General features: G+C 38.6%; 1 protein-coding gene across 3 annotated transcripts in view; it reads left to right on the forward strand.

Annotated features, from left to right (window-relative positions):
• IFT20 (intraflagellar transport 20) overlaps window positions 1-14,092 on the forward strand; it is a 108,933-nt gene that overhangs the window by 43,964 nt on the left and 50,877 nt on the right. Inside the window, exon 7 of one of the 3 annotated variants that reach the window (XR_011646825.1) lies at window positions 301-2,650. The exons of the other annotated variants lie outside the window; for them this stretch is intronic. The gene's annotated coding sequence lies outside the window, so the exon portion shown is untranslated. Of the gene's footprint in view, window positions 1-300; window positions 2,651-14,092 lie in introns of those variants that run through there. 3 annotated transcript variants of the gene reach the window in all.

The following is a 14,092-nucleotide window of genomic DNA, read 5'->3' on the forward strand; positions in this document are numbered from 1 at the left end:
CTCTTTTGGTTACTACTTGCATGTTATATTTTTTCCATCCTTTCACTTTCAACCTACATATGTGTATTAGTCAGTCAAAGGGGTGCTGATGCAAAATACCAGAAATTGGTTGGTTTTTATAAAGGGTTATTTATTTGGGGTAGGAGCTTACAGATACCAGCCATAAAGCCTAAGTTACTTCCCTCACCAAAGTCTGTTTGGAGCAAGATGGCTGCAGGCGTCTGCAAGGGTTCAGGCTTCCTGGGTTCTTATGTTCCTGGGGCTTGCTTTTCTCTGGGTTCAAGGTTCCTTTCTTCCTAGGGCTTGCTTCTCTTTCCTCTGCGTGCTGACTTCCCGGAGCTCCAATTCAAGTCTTCAGCATCAAACTCCAACATCAGAAACCCCAACATTAAAAGCCCTCAACTCTGTTCTTTGCCATGCCTTTTATCTGTGCCCTAATCTTTTATCAATGCCCTAATCATAACTCAGTCATGCCCAGGTACAGATCTGATTGCAAGCATAATCCAATATTTCTTTTGTCAATTATATCAAACTGCTACAATATGTCTTTGAATTTAAGGTGACTCTCCTGTAAATAGCATATAGTTGGATCATGTTTTTAAAATTCATTCTACCAATCTCTGTCTTTTGTGTGTGGAGTAGAATCCATTTACATTAAAAGTCACTATTGATATTGTAAGAATTTATTTTTCCATTTTGCTATTTTGTGTTTATAAGTCTTATATCTTTATTCACTCTCAATTCTTCCATTAATGCCTACTTCTGTACTTATTTGACCATGTATTGTACCATTTTGAGAACCTTCTTATTTCTTTCTAAATATAAATATGTATTTTCTTTATGGTTACCATAGGGTTAAAATTTAAATTCTAAATCTATAACAATAATGTTTGATTTGATACCAATTTATTTTCAACAGTATACACATATACTTTATTTATTTATTTTTTATTTCTTTCCCTTTACTGCCCCCACCCCCTTGCCCCGGTTGTCTGCTCTCTGTGTCCATTCGCTGTGTGTTCTTCTTTGTCTGCTTCTATTCTTATTGGTGGCACCGGAAATCTGTTTCTTTTTTTGTTGCGTCATCTTGTTGTGTCAGCTCTCTGTGTGTGCAGTGCCATTCTTGGGCAGGCTGCACCTTCTTTCATGCTGGGTGGCTCTCCTTACGGGTTGCACTCCTTGTGCATGGGGCTCCCCTACACGGGGGACACCCCTGCGTGGCAGGGCACTCCTTGCGTGCATCAGCACTGAGCATGGGCCAGCTCCACACTGTTCAAGGAGGCCCGGGGTTTGAACTGCGGACCTCCCATGTAGTAGATGGACACACTAGCCATTGGGCCAAGTCCACTCCCCACATATGCTTTCCATGTATTTGCATTTTAGCATCTGTATGTAATAAGAAGTGGAGTTACATATTAAACAACACAATAGAGTAGTATTGGTATTTATAATTACTTATATGGTATCTTTATTTTTGCTCTGTCCCAGCTGCTTTGTCTAGTGTCCTTTCCTTCCAAGCTGAAGAACTTTCATTAGCATTGCTTGTAGGGCCGGTGCAGTGATGACAGATTCCCTCAGAGCTTTTTAAATTTAATTTAATTTTTAAATCTGGGAATGTCTTAATCTCTCACTAATTTTTGAAAGAAAGTCTTGATGGATATAACATTCTTAGTTGGCAGTTTTATTTTTCTTTCAACACTTTAAATATTTATATCACTGCCTTCTTTTTTTAAATAACATCTCCCCCCCACCCACCGCCCTGCTGTTTTTGCTGTCTGTATCCATTAGCTGTGTGATCTTCTGTACCTGTTTCTCTTTCTGTCTTCTCTTCTCATTTTTCTCCTCTAGGATTCACTGGGATTTGATCCTGGGGACCTCTAATGTGGAGAGAGGCTCCCTGTTACTTGTGCCACCTCAGTTCCTGGTTTCTGTTGTGCTATGCCTTGACTCTCCCCTTCTTCTCTCTTTTGTTGCATCATCATCTTGCTGTATGATTCACTTGTGCCAGCATTCAGCTTGCTGTGTGGGCACTTGGCTCACCATGCAGGCACTTGGCTTGCTGTGTGCGTATTTGTGTGGGCACTTGGCTTGCCATGTGGACACACTTTTTTGTTTGACCAGGAGGCCCCAGGCATCAAACCCAGGTCCTCCCATGTGGTAGGTGGAAACCCAATCACTTGAACCACATCCACTTCCCTCTTTGCCTTCTTATCTCCATGGTTTTGGATGAAAAATTGAAACTTAGTCTTATTTGGATTCACTTGTATATAACTTGTACTTTTTTCTTGAAGCTTTTAGCACTCCTTGGCATTGGGCAATTTGATTACTATGTGTCTGGGTATGGTTCTCTTTGAATTTATCCTGTTTGGGGTTCATCGTGCTTCTTGAATGTACATGTTCAGGTCTTTCTTTTAATTTGGAAAGTTTTCTGTCACTTATTTCTTTGAATATTCCTTCTACCCTTTTCTTTCTTTCTTCTCCTTCTGGAACTCTCAAAATGTATATATTGGTATGCTTGATGGTGTCCCACAGGTATCTTATGTCCTATTTGTTCTTTTTTTTTTTTTAAACAAATAAATTTTATTGATACATATTAATAAACCATATGTCCATCTAAAGTGTACAATAAATGGTATTTGGTATAACCACATAGTTGTGCAGTCATCACTTCAATCATTATTAGAGCCTTTTCCTTATTCCCTGCTGTATATAGCTGCTATTCTGTTTCTATCTCTCTAGTTTATTTATATTTATATTTTATAAAAACAATTTTATTTATCCACTCTTACCCATATTGATATTTCACATGAGATTTCACTATACAGTCCCATGGTACATTTTTTAGCTTTCCTTCTAGTAATAGACATATCCTTAGACTTATTGTTTCAACCACATCATACCCATATAATAGCACTGCTATTTATAAACACTATGATGTGCTTTCACCATTTCTATTCATTTCCAAAGATTTACAAACGTTTTTAACAATTCTGCACAGATTAACACAGCTTTCCATTCTATACCCTCTTTCTATTTTCTGATGACCTATATTCTAAATATTAACTCCATGAGTTTACACAATATAATTAGTTCATAATAGGGCAATTATACAGTATTTATCCTTTTGTATCTGGCTTGCTTCACTCAACATAATGTCCTCCAGATTCATCCATATTGTCATATGTTTCACGACTTCATTTCTTTTTATAGCTGCATAATATTCTATCATGTGACCATACCACAGATTATCTACTTATTGGTTGATGGACACCTGGGTTGTTTCCAAATATTGGCAATCATGAATAATACTGCTATGAACATCAGTGTGCAGATGTCTGTTCTTGTCACTGCTTTCAGTTCTTCTGGGCATATCCCCAGTAGTGGTATTGCCAGGTCAGATAGCAAATCTATATTCCACTTCTTTAGGAACTGCCAAAAAGTTCTCCACGGTGGCAACATTCCCATCAACAGTGAATAAGCGTTCCTGTCTCTCCACATTCTACCAACCCTTGTAGTTCTCTGTCTTTTTAATAGTGGCCATTATAATAGATGTGAAATGAATTCTCATTGTAACTTTGATTTGAATTTCCCTAATCATTACTGATGTGAACATTTTTTCATGTGTTTTTCTGTCAATTGTATTTCTTCTTTGGACAAATGTCTATTCAAGTCTTTTGCTCATTTTTTAATTGGGTCACTTGTCTTTTTAAAAAATTTTATTTATTTCTCTCTCCTTCCTACCTCCCCTGCCCCAGTTGTCTGCTCTCTGTGTCCATTTGCTGTGTGTTCTTCTGTGACCACTTCTATCCTTATCAGCAGCACTGGGAATCTGTGTTTCTTTTTGTTGCGTCATCTTGCTGTGTCAGCTCTCCATGTGTGCAGCGCCATTCCTGGGCAGGCTGCACTTTCTTTCGCACTGGGCGGCTCTCCCTACGGGGCGCACTCCCTGGGTGTGGGGCTCCCCTACCTGGGGGACACCCTGTGTGGCAGGGCACTCCTTGTGCTCATCAGCACTGCACATGGGCCAGCTCCACACAGGTCAAGGAGGCCCGGGGTTTGAATTGCAGACCTCCCATGTGGTAGACGGACGCCCTATCCATTGGGCCAAGTCCGCTTCCCATTAATGATATTTCATCTTCCAGTCCATGAACACAGAATGTCCTTCCATTTATCTTCTTCAGCTTTCTTTTAGCAGTGTTTTGTAGTTTTCTGAATATAGGTCCTTTATGTTCCTTGGTTAAATTTATTCTTAAATATTTGATTCTTTTAATTGCTGTTATAAATGAAATTTTTTTTCTGATTTTTCCCTCAGATTGCTCATCAGTTGTGTGTAGAAGAAACACTACTGATTTTTTGCATATTAATCTTGTATCCTGCCACTTTGCTGAACTCATGTATTAGTTCTAGTGGCTTTATTGTGGATTTTTTCAGGATTTTCCTGATACAGGATTATATCATTAGCAAATAGCAAAAGTTTTACTGCCTCCTTTTCTATTTTTGTGCCTGTTATTTCTTTATCTAGCCTAATTGCTCTACCTAGAACTTCTAGCACAATAACGAATAACAGTTGTGACAGTGGGCATCCTTGTTTAGTTCCTGATCTCAGAGGGAAATCTTTCATCTTTAATCATTGAGTACAATGTTTGCTGTAGGTTTTTCATATATGCAGTTTACCATATTAAGAAAGCTTCCTTCTATTTCTATCTTTTGGCATGCTTTTATCAAGAAAGGATGCTGTATTTTGCAAAGACCTTTTCTGCATTAATTGAGAGGATCATGTGATTTTTCTTCAATTTATTAATGTGGTTTTTAAAATTTATTTTTATTTTAATGTGGTTTAAATCACTTTTTCTTGTCTGAATCACCCTTGCATACCTGGGATAAAATCCACTTGATTGTGGTGTATAATTCTTTTAATGTGCTTTTGGATTTGGTTTGCAAGTATTTTGTTGAGGATTTTTGCATCTATATTCATTAGAGATATTGGTATATAATTTTCTTTTTTTCTGTAGTAACTTTATCTGTTTTGGTATTAGGGTGATGTTGGCTTCATGGAATGAGTTTGGTAATACTCTGTCCTGTTCAGTTTTTTTGGAAGAGCTTGAGGAAGAAAGGTATTAGATTATCTTTGTATGATTTATAGAAAGCTCTGTTACTTTTCTTTGCAGGCATTCAGATTATTCTTTTTTTTAAAAAAAAAATATTTATTTATTTCCCCCCCTTCCCCTCCTCCTACCCTGCGATTTTGCTGTCTGTGATATCTTCTCATTTTGTCTCCTCTAGGATTCACTGGGATTTGATCCTGGAGACCTCTGATGGGGAGAGAGTTTCCCTGTCAATTGTGCTACCTCAGTTCCTGGTTTCTGCTGCGCTTCACCTTGACTCTCCTATTGTCTCTCTTTTGATGCATCATATTGCTGCCTGACTCACTTGTGTGGTCTTCAAGTTCACTGATTTTCTTCTGCCACCTTCAATCTGCTATTGAAACTATCTAGGAAAGTTTTTATTTGTTATTGGGTTCTTAAACTCCAGTATTTCTCTGGAGAGATTTTCATATTGTTCATTTATTGTCTTTCTTGTATCCTTTAGTTCTTTCTCCATGTTTTCATTTATCTCCTTGAGCTTATTGAGGATCATTATTTTGAGGTTTCTTTCCAATACATCCAAAGTCTGGGTCTTTTCATTAAAATGGTTTCTGGATTTTTATCTCATTCCTTTAGATGGGCCATTATCTTAGTTTGCCAAAGGCTGCCAATGCAAATACCAGAAATGTGTTGGCTTTTATAATTGAGGATTTCTTAAGGTAAAAGCTTAGTTCTGAGGCTGTGAAAATGACCAAATCAAGGTATCATCAGAGATGCTTTTTCACCAAAGGTTGACTGCTGGCAGATCCTGGAGTCCAGTCTCGTGGTGAGGAAAAATGTCAGCTCTCCGTCTGAGTCTCTGCCTTCTCCTCCAGGCTGCTTTCTCTTGGAGCTCAACTGTGGGTGATCAAGCACATGGCAGGGCTCCTCTCTTCTGCCTTGAGCTGCTCCATAGGCCCAGGCCCTCAGAGGCCTCTTTCCTGCCTCTCTTCTCAGCAGATTCCAGCCTACAGGATCTCTCTCAGCCTCTCAGAGCTTCTTTATCTCTCTGCAATTCAGTCACTCCTCTTTGTCATGGAAGGGTCAAAATGGCAGTTTCCTTTCTCTGTGTGTTTATGTTTTCAGTTCTCAGTTTATATAATACCCCAGCAAGAGGGAAGAGCCCCAGTCTGGTTCATGTCTCACTGATGTAGTCCAATCAAATGTCCTAAAGCAATCCAATCAAGTGATTTAATCAAAAGATCCCTTAATGGACTCTAACGAATCAAGGGGTCTTACACTCACAGGAATGGATTAGTTTAAGAACATGGTCTTTTCTCATGCTATCCTTCCTGTTTCTTTGTTTATCTTTTGTTGCATGCTATATGTTTTAATATTTTAAAGTGTTAAGTCTGGTATTTAATCCCTGGGCTGTTCCTTAAGTTTCTATCTAGCTAGTGAATGACAGATTTTCTTGAATGTCAGGAGCTAATCAAAACAAACACCTTTCATAATGTTTGCAAATTGTATGGGGTACAGTGATGCTCAGAGATGTACTTACCAGGTGCAATGGATGTGTCACGATGATGGGAGAGAGTGTTGCTGTGGGGGGAGTGGGGGGTGGGGGCGGTGGGGTTGAATGGGACCTCATATTTTTTTAATGTAATTTTTTAAAATAAATAAATAATTTTAAAAAATGTTTGCAAATTGGTTCTGCTTGGCTGGTGGTCTTCAGAGTTTAGCACTCATATCAAGCAGATTAACTTGAGACAAATGGGTCTTCTCCTATCTAAGCCTGTGTGGAGCAGGAGCTGGAAGCCTGCTTCTTCTGGGCTTGTGCTTGCTAGAGGTCTTGGGAATTTCCCCTTTACAGTTTACAGGACTTTTAGGGAAGGCCCCCTCTCTTCCCTTTGAAATAGACCTCCTCCCTCTCTTGGGTACTTTCTTGTGTAACAATGCAGGCAGTCCTTTGCCCCAGGCCACTTCAACTTAATTGTTTCTCCTATTGTCCCTGTTGTCTGCAAGCAGCTTCTTTGCCCTCAAGAAACACATTTCCCAGCTCAGTCTCTCAGACTTCTATCTGATAGATTGGCACTGATGCATGTGCACTCCCGTATGCATGTAGGAGCTGCTCTGTTCCCTTTGGAATGGTACCAAGGACCCACAATGGGCGGGCAAGCTGGCTCCACCCTGTGGTGTGTGTGTGTGTGGGGGGGGGTGCAGCAAGGGCACCAAGAATTACTTCTATGGCGTTTGAAGGTACATTTTCTTAATTTAGCATTTGCCTTTGTAGTTCTGAGGAAGATGACTCTCTGTAAGATTTTTTTGTATCCTTTGCCCCAGAGGGTTGGAACAATAGCTGCCCTCAGAGTCAGGCCCCAGTGACCTGAAGTAGCTGATCAGAGGTACAGCTCTGGGGTCGGACCACACATCCCTGGAGTTTGGAGGATGTATTAGCCAAAGGGGTGCTGATGCAAAATACCAGAAATTGGTTGGTTTTTATAAGGGTATTTATTTGGGGTAGAAGCTTACAGATACCAGGCCATAAAGCCTAAGTTACTTCCCTCACCAAAGTCTATTTGGAGCAAGATGGCTGCAGGCGTCTGCAAAGGTTCAGGCTTCCTGGGTTCCTACATTTCTGGGTTTGCTTTTCTCTGGGTTCAAAGTTCCTTTCTTCCTGGGGCTGGCTTCTCTTTCCTTTGGAAGCTTACTTCCCGGGGCTGCAGCTTAAGTCTTCAGCATCAAACTCCAACATCAAAACTCCAACATTAGAAAACCCTCAACTCTGTTCTTTGCCATGCCTTTTATCTGTGAGGCCTCACCCACCAAGGGGTGGGGACTCAACGCCGTAATTATAACTCAATCATGCCCAGGTACAGATCAGATTACAAGCATAATCCAATATTTCTCTTTGGAATTCATCAATAATATTAAACTGCTACAGAGGACAAATTCTTTGTGTCCCACCCTGGCACTAACAAGCTGAGCCAAGGAGCTCGAGCTCCAGTCCCTACTGCTGCCTGCCAGGAGGCTGTGGGAATGGGGGTGGTACCTGCTGCAGAGTGGATGAAACTCATAGGTCTTTATCAAAATTTTCCAGCCTCTTCCTCCAGCTCCTCCCTGATTGCTGCACAGTGTTCCCCTAGACTACAGAGTTTCGCAGTGGTTGATTCAGAGAGCTCTGGTCTGTTTAATAGTTACTTTGGTGGTGATTCCTACTCCACCATCTTCTCACAGTCTGAAATGATCTCATAAGATCTTTTGCCTCTCTGGCTTGGGGTGCCTTGATTGATCACCTTCTTTTTATGTCAAAGAACCTGCAAACCTGAGCTGAGGTACAGAGCAGGTGGAGGTTAATCCTAAAAGATTAAACTTGATTTAAAATTGGAATGTTTATATCATGGATCTTTTTGCATTAATTTTGACTTTTTTTAAAAAAGACTGCACTAAAATTATTTATCTTGATTACTTGAGGGTTTTTTTTCTGTGTGTGTATGTACCCACTTAAGTTTTGTGCCCAAGGTGAGTAGCTCACTCTCCTCATCCTAGTCCCAGCCCTGCTTGTTAGGTAGGAATTGGGGTAGACTTCACTTGGGGAGGTAAGGGTCAGATTATGGGGCTTGGAAAGCTAAGAAGCCAATAGGTTTGATATCAGTGCAACAGGAATGTATCAGCAGTTCAGGATTACACTAGTGTTTTAGGAAGATTCATCTGGTCCTGAAGTGCATTGTCATCTTCATGGTCAAGGCAAGGTGGCTATGACTTCCAACTAATAAAGGGAAGGAGAACCCAGCTTAAGGTGTAGGCTTGGAAGTGGCACTTATCCATTCCAATCATATGCCATTAGAAAGAACTTAGACATGTGTTCATATTTTTATTAGGGTGTCTGGAAAGAAGGAGAGGAGCTTTAAGAAGAAGAGAATTTACTGGTCCCTAAACAATCTTTGCCAAAGCTTCCTTTAGAAGAAGTTTCAGAATTTCCATGGAGATTCCACATAATTTGAAATTTTGGTGAGCACTTCACTATATGGCTGGATCCATTTGGGATAAAAGTGAAAGCTAAATGTAAAAGGAATAAGGAAATTGGGAAATCAGTGTTTTCTAACCACAAATGAAAGAAACAAGGCAAAGGGTCATCAATAGATGCCACTGGATAAGCTTGAGGAATAAGATATGGTCTCCAAATATCTCTCCATAAATTACTTTTTAACTCCAAAGAGAAAAAGGTACTTTAACAATGGAGAGATCTGGCAATTACAACTAGATCAAATAATTCAACTTTAAAAAAAAAATCCTTCCTCATAAGGAGCTCGTGTTTTATTTATTTATTTATTTGGAAGATTTATTTTTCATTTATTTCTCTCCCCTTCTCCCCCCAACCCCCCCGTTGTCTGCTCTCTGTGTCCATTCACTGTGTGTTCTTCTGTGATCCCTTCTGTCCTTATCAGCAGCACGGGAATCTGTTTCTTTTTGTTGCGTCATCTTGTTGTGTCAGCTCTCCATGTGTGCGGCACCATTCTTGGACAGGTTGCACCTTCTTTCGTGCTGGGCAGCTCTCCTTACGGGGCACACTCCTTATGCATGGGGACACCCCTGCATGACAGGGCACTCCTTGCGCGCATCAGCACTGCACATGGGCCACATCCACACGGGTCAAGGAGGCCCAAGGTTTGAACCACGGACCTTCCATGTGGTAGGTGGTCGCCCTATCCATTGGGCCAAGTCCACTTCCCTAGTTCAACTTAGTATCACCAAAAATGAGACAAACTAACATTTGTGACTCCTGATTTGATAAGATGGGAAGCATACAACATTGCTTCTGTACCATTCTTAACATGTTTAACCTTTTTTTTTCTTTTTTTTCTTTTTTTTTTTAATATTACATTCAAAAAAATATGAGGTCCCCATATACCCCTTGTTTAACCTTAATCTAATTATGAGGAAACAATCAGGCAACTCCAAATTATTTGTGGAATATTCTACATGACAACTGTCCTAGAACCTTCATAAATGTCCATTTTATGAAAGAAAAGGCAGAGGAATCCTCTTTTGTGTGTAAGGCTACATTAAGGGACGGCATGATGTTTAAGTTCGTGTCACCTTGGCTAGGTTATAGTGTCAGTTGTTTGGTCAAGCAAGCACTGGCCTGATTGTTACTGTGAGGATATTTTGTGGATTTAAATCATCAGTCAGTTGATTACATCTATGGCTGATTACATCCACAATCTACTAAGGAAATTGCCTTCAACAGGGAGAGAAATTTCATTCAATCACTTGAAGGCCTTAAAAGGGAAAGTGATGATTTAGGCATCAGAAGGAAGAATTTCCATCTCTACTTCAGCCAACTAGCTTCTCCTGGGAAATTCATCAAAAACTTTCATAGGATTCCTAGCTTGTGGTCTCCCCTATGTAATTTGGACTTGTCCTTCCCAACAGTTATGTGAGCCAAGTCCTATAATAAATCTAATAATATTTACATAATATATATTTGCATATCTCCTGTTGGTTCTGTTCCCTGGAGAACCCTAATGCAAATGCTAAAGAGACATGACAACCCAAAGCAATGTGTTCCTTGATTAAATGCTCAATTTAAAAAAAAACAAAAACTAGCTATAAATGAAATTTTGGGGACAATTGGAGAAATCTGAATATGGTACTACATGTTAGGTTGTATATTAATTATTAAATTTCTTGAGTATGTTAATGAAATTGTAGTTATATAATTCCAAAAATAGATATTGGATTGTGTTTGTAAATTGGTCTGCTCTTCTGGGCATACTAGATTGTATTAGACTCAGAGGTTTCACTTTTACTTTATTAAATCAAGATTAGGGCTTTTACTTGACCACATCATTAGGGTGGCTCAGTTTGAGTCCCTGTGTACAGCTAGCCTATAGCTGTGGGCTATAATCAACAGACTTTGGTGAGGGAAGTAACTTACCCTTTATGGCCTTGTGACTATAAGATCTATCCCAAATAAATACCTTTTATAAAAGCCAACAGATTCCCTGTACTGTGCATCAGCACCCCTTTGGCTTACTAATACACATTCTAAATAATATTGGAGTGAAATTTTATAATTCAGCAAAACCAAGAAAACCAAAAAAGTACATATGTGTACATAAATATACATATGTATATATTCATATTTATTGATAGAATAACAAAGCAAATGTGTCAAATTGTTTAAAACTGGTGAGTCTATTTGAAGGTTATGGGTGTTTATTATACTATTTCTTCCTAATTTTCAGTAGGTTTGACATTTTCCAAAGTAGTTTTTAGCAGAGTAGTGGTAGCCAAGCCCATTACCTCCCCTCAAAGATGTTTTTTCTTATTAGGAAAATGGGCTCAATTTTTTTTTTTTAACAACTAGAAACAAATTTTACCTTCCCCAGGAAAAACAAAGACTTTAATGAAACTTCTGGCCTACAGTTTTCCAGAAGACTTGAGACTTTAATAAAATCCTAAGGAATATATTAAACTACTAGAACTAAAACAAATTCAGCCAGGTTGCAGGATATAATATCAATATACTAAAATCAATTGTATTTCTGTACAATAGCAATGAAAAAATACGTAAATGAAAGTATGAAAACAATTCATTTACAATAGCATTAAAAATAATAAAATACTGGAGAATAGATTTAAAAGTACAAGATTTTATACTGAAATATAAAACATTGAAAGATATGAAAGATCTAGATATATGGGAGAGACTTCTCATATTCATGGATGAGAAGATTTGATAAAATGGCTAATTTTATTCCCCAAATCAATATACAGATTCTATAGATTGTGTAATCCTTATCGGAATCCCAGCTGGCTTTTTTTTTTTTTTTCTTTTCAGAAATTGACAAGCTGATCCCTGAAATTCATATGGAAATACAAGGGACCCAGAAAAGGGACCCAGAATAGCTAAAATAATTTTGAAAAGGAACAGTGTTGGAGGACTCATTTCCAGATTTCCAAACGTACTGCAAGAGTTAAAATCTAGAGTATAGATTACTAGGAGATGGTGTGAGGCTGAGAGAAGGGGTACTGATATTTAATGTATGTAGAATTTTTAGTTAGCTTGATTGTAAAAGTGTGGAAATGGATAGAGTTGATACATTATAGTGAGTATAACAAACAGGGCTGACTTATAAATTGGATTGTGACTGAAGGGGGTAGTCTAGTGACATAAAAGTCAATTGAAAGAAAGATAGAGAATAATCTAGGGACTGGATAACATAGTGAACTCGGTGGTAGATAAGGATTGTGGCTAATAGTACAGATGCAAGAATGTTCTGTAACATAGAACAAATGTCCATCGGTATTAGAAGGTGGTAAGAATACGGTGTACATGGAAAAATACAGTTAGTGTAATTTATGGACTATAGTTAACAGCAATATTGTAATGTTCTTGCATTAGTGGCAAAGTACTATATCAAAGCTAAGGGTCAGTAATGGGGGGTGTGAGATTTTTTCTATTGGACTAAGGAAAACTTTCTAAAATTTACTGAGGTGATGACTGTACAACTCTAAAACTGAGTGCCACTGATTGTATACTTTGGATTATGTAAGAATGCACCATGTGGTGGATGATGGACTGTGGTTAACAGTACAAATATGAGAGCATTCTCTCATGAACTATAACAAATGTACAATACCGATACATGGAAAAATATACCAAATGAAAGCTTTGGACCATAGTTAGCAGTTATATATGTATTTAGGAGGTACCAGGGATTGAACATAGGAAGCAGGCACTCAACCACTGAGGTACATCCACTCCCAAGTTGGCAGTAATTTTTAAAATTTTTTATGTAACTGGGGCTGGGGATTGAACCTGGGACCTCGTGTGTGGGCAGCCGGCACTCAACCATTGAGCCACATTGACTTCCCTGGGTTGATTTTATCATTTGCTTTGCTTGTTTGTTTTTGTTTTTTCAGGAGGCACCAGGAACTAAACCCAGGACTTCCCATGAGGAGGCAGGAGCTCAAATGCTTGACCCACATCCATTCCCTGCTCATTTGTTTTTGTTCATTGTCTGCTGGGTTTTTTGTTTTTTTGTTTTTCACTCATTGTCTGCTTTTGTTTGTTGTCTGCTTGTTGCTTTTTTGCTCGTTGTCTTCTAGTTGTTTTTGCTCTTTGTCTGCTCATTTTTTGTTTTCTTTAGGAGGCACTGGGAACCAAACCTGGGACATCCCATGTGGGAGGCAGACACTCAACTGCTTGAGCCACATCCACTCCCCCAGCAGTAATACTTTGATGATGTTCTTTCATAACCTGTAACAAATATTCTGCAACAATGCAAGTTATTGGTGGAGGGGTGATGTGTGGGAATTCTGCATGCTATGCATGATTGCTTTGTAAGCTCACAACTTCTCTAATTAAAAAAAAAAACTTACTACAAAGTTACAGTAATCAGGACAGTGTGGTACTTGCATAAAGGTAGGTATATAGGTCAATGGAATAGAGTTGAGAGTCCAGAAATAAACTTTATTGTTTATGGCTAACTGATTTTTTCAACAAGGGTGCCAAGAAAATTAAATGGAGAAAGTCTGTTCAATAAATGGTACTTGGACAACTGGATATCCACATGTAAAAGAATGAAGTAGGACTCCTTTCTCACATCATACACAATAATTAACTCAAAATGGATCATAGCCCTAAATTTAAAGCTAAAATGATAAAACTTTTAGCAGAAAACATAGGAGTAAATCTTTGTGACCTTGGGTTAGGTAATAATTTCATAGATATAACACCAAAAGCACAGGTGACAAAAGAAAAATAGATTGAAATACAAGTCTAATTTTTAAGAACTCCAAAGGACACTATCAAGAAAGTAAAAACAAAACAAAACACAGAATGGGTGAAATATCTGCCAAACACACTATAAGGATCAAGTATCCATAAAACATAAAGAATAATTATAACTCAGTAAGACTAATGCAATTTAAAAATGGACCAAGGGCTTGAAAAGACATTTCTCCAAAGAATGTATAGAAATGACAAATAAGCACTTGAAAAGATATTCAACATAATA

This window comes from Dasypus novemcinctus, chromosome 21, assembly GCF_030445035.2.
Source record: "Dasypus novemcinctus isolate mDasNov1 chromosome 21, mDasNov1.1.hap2, whole genome shotgun sequence".
NCBI lineage: Eukaryota > Metazoa > Chordata > Mammalia > Cingulata > Dasypodidae > Dasypus > Dasypus novemcinctus.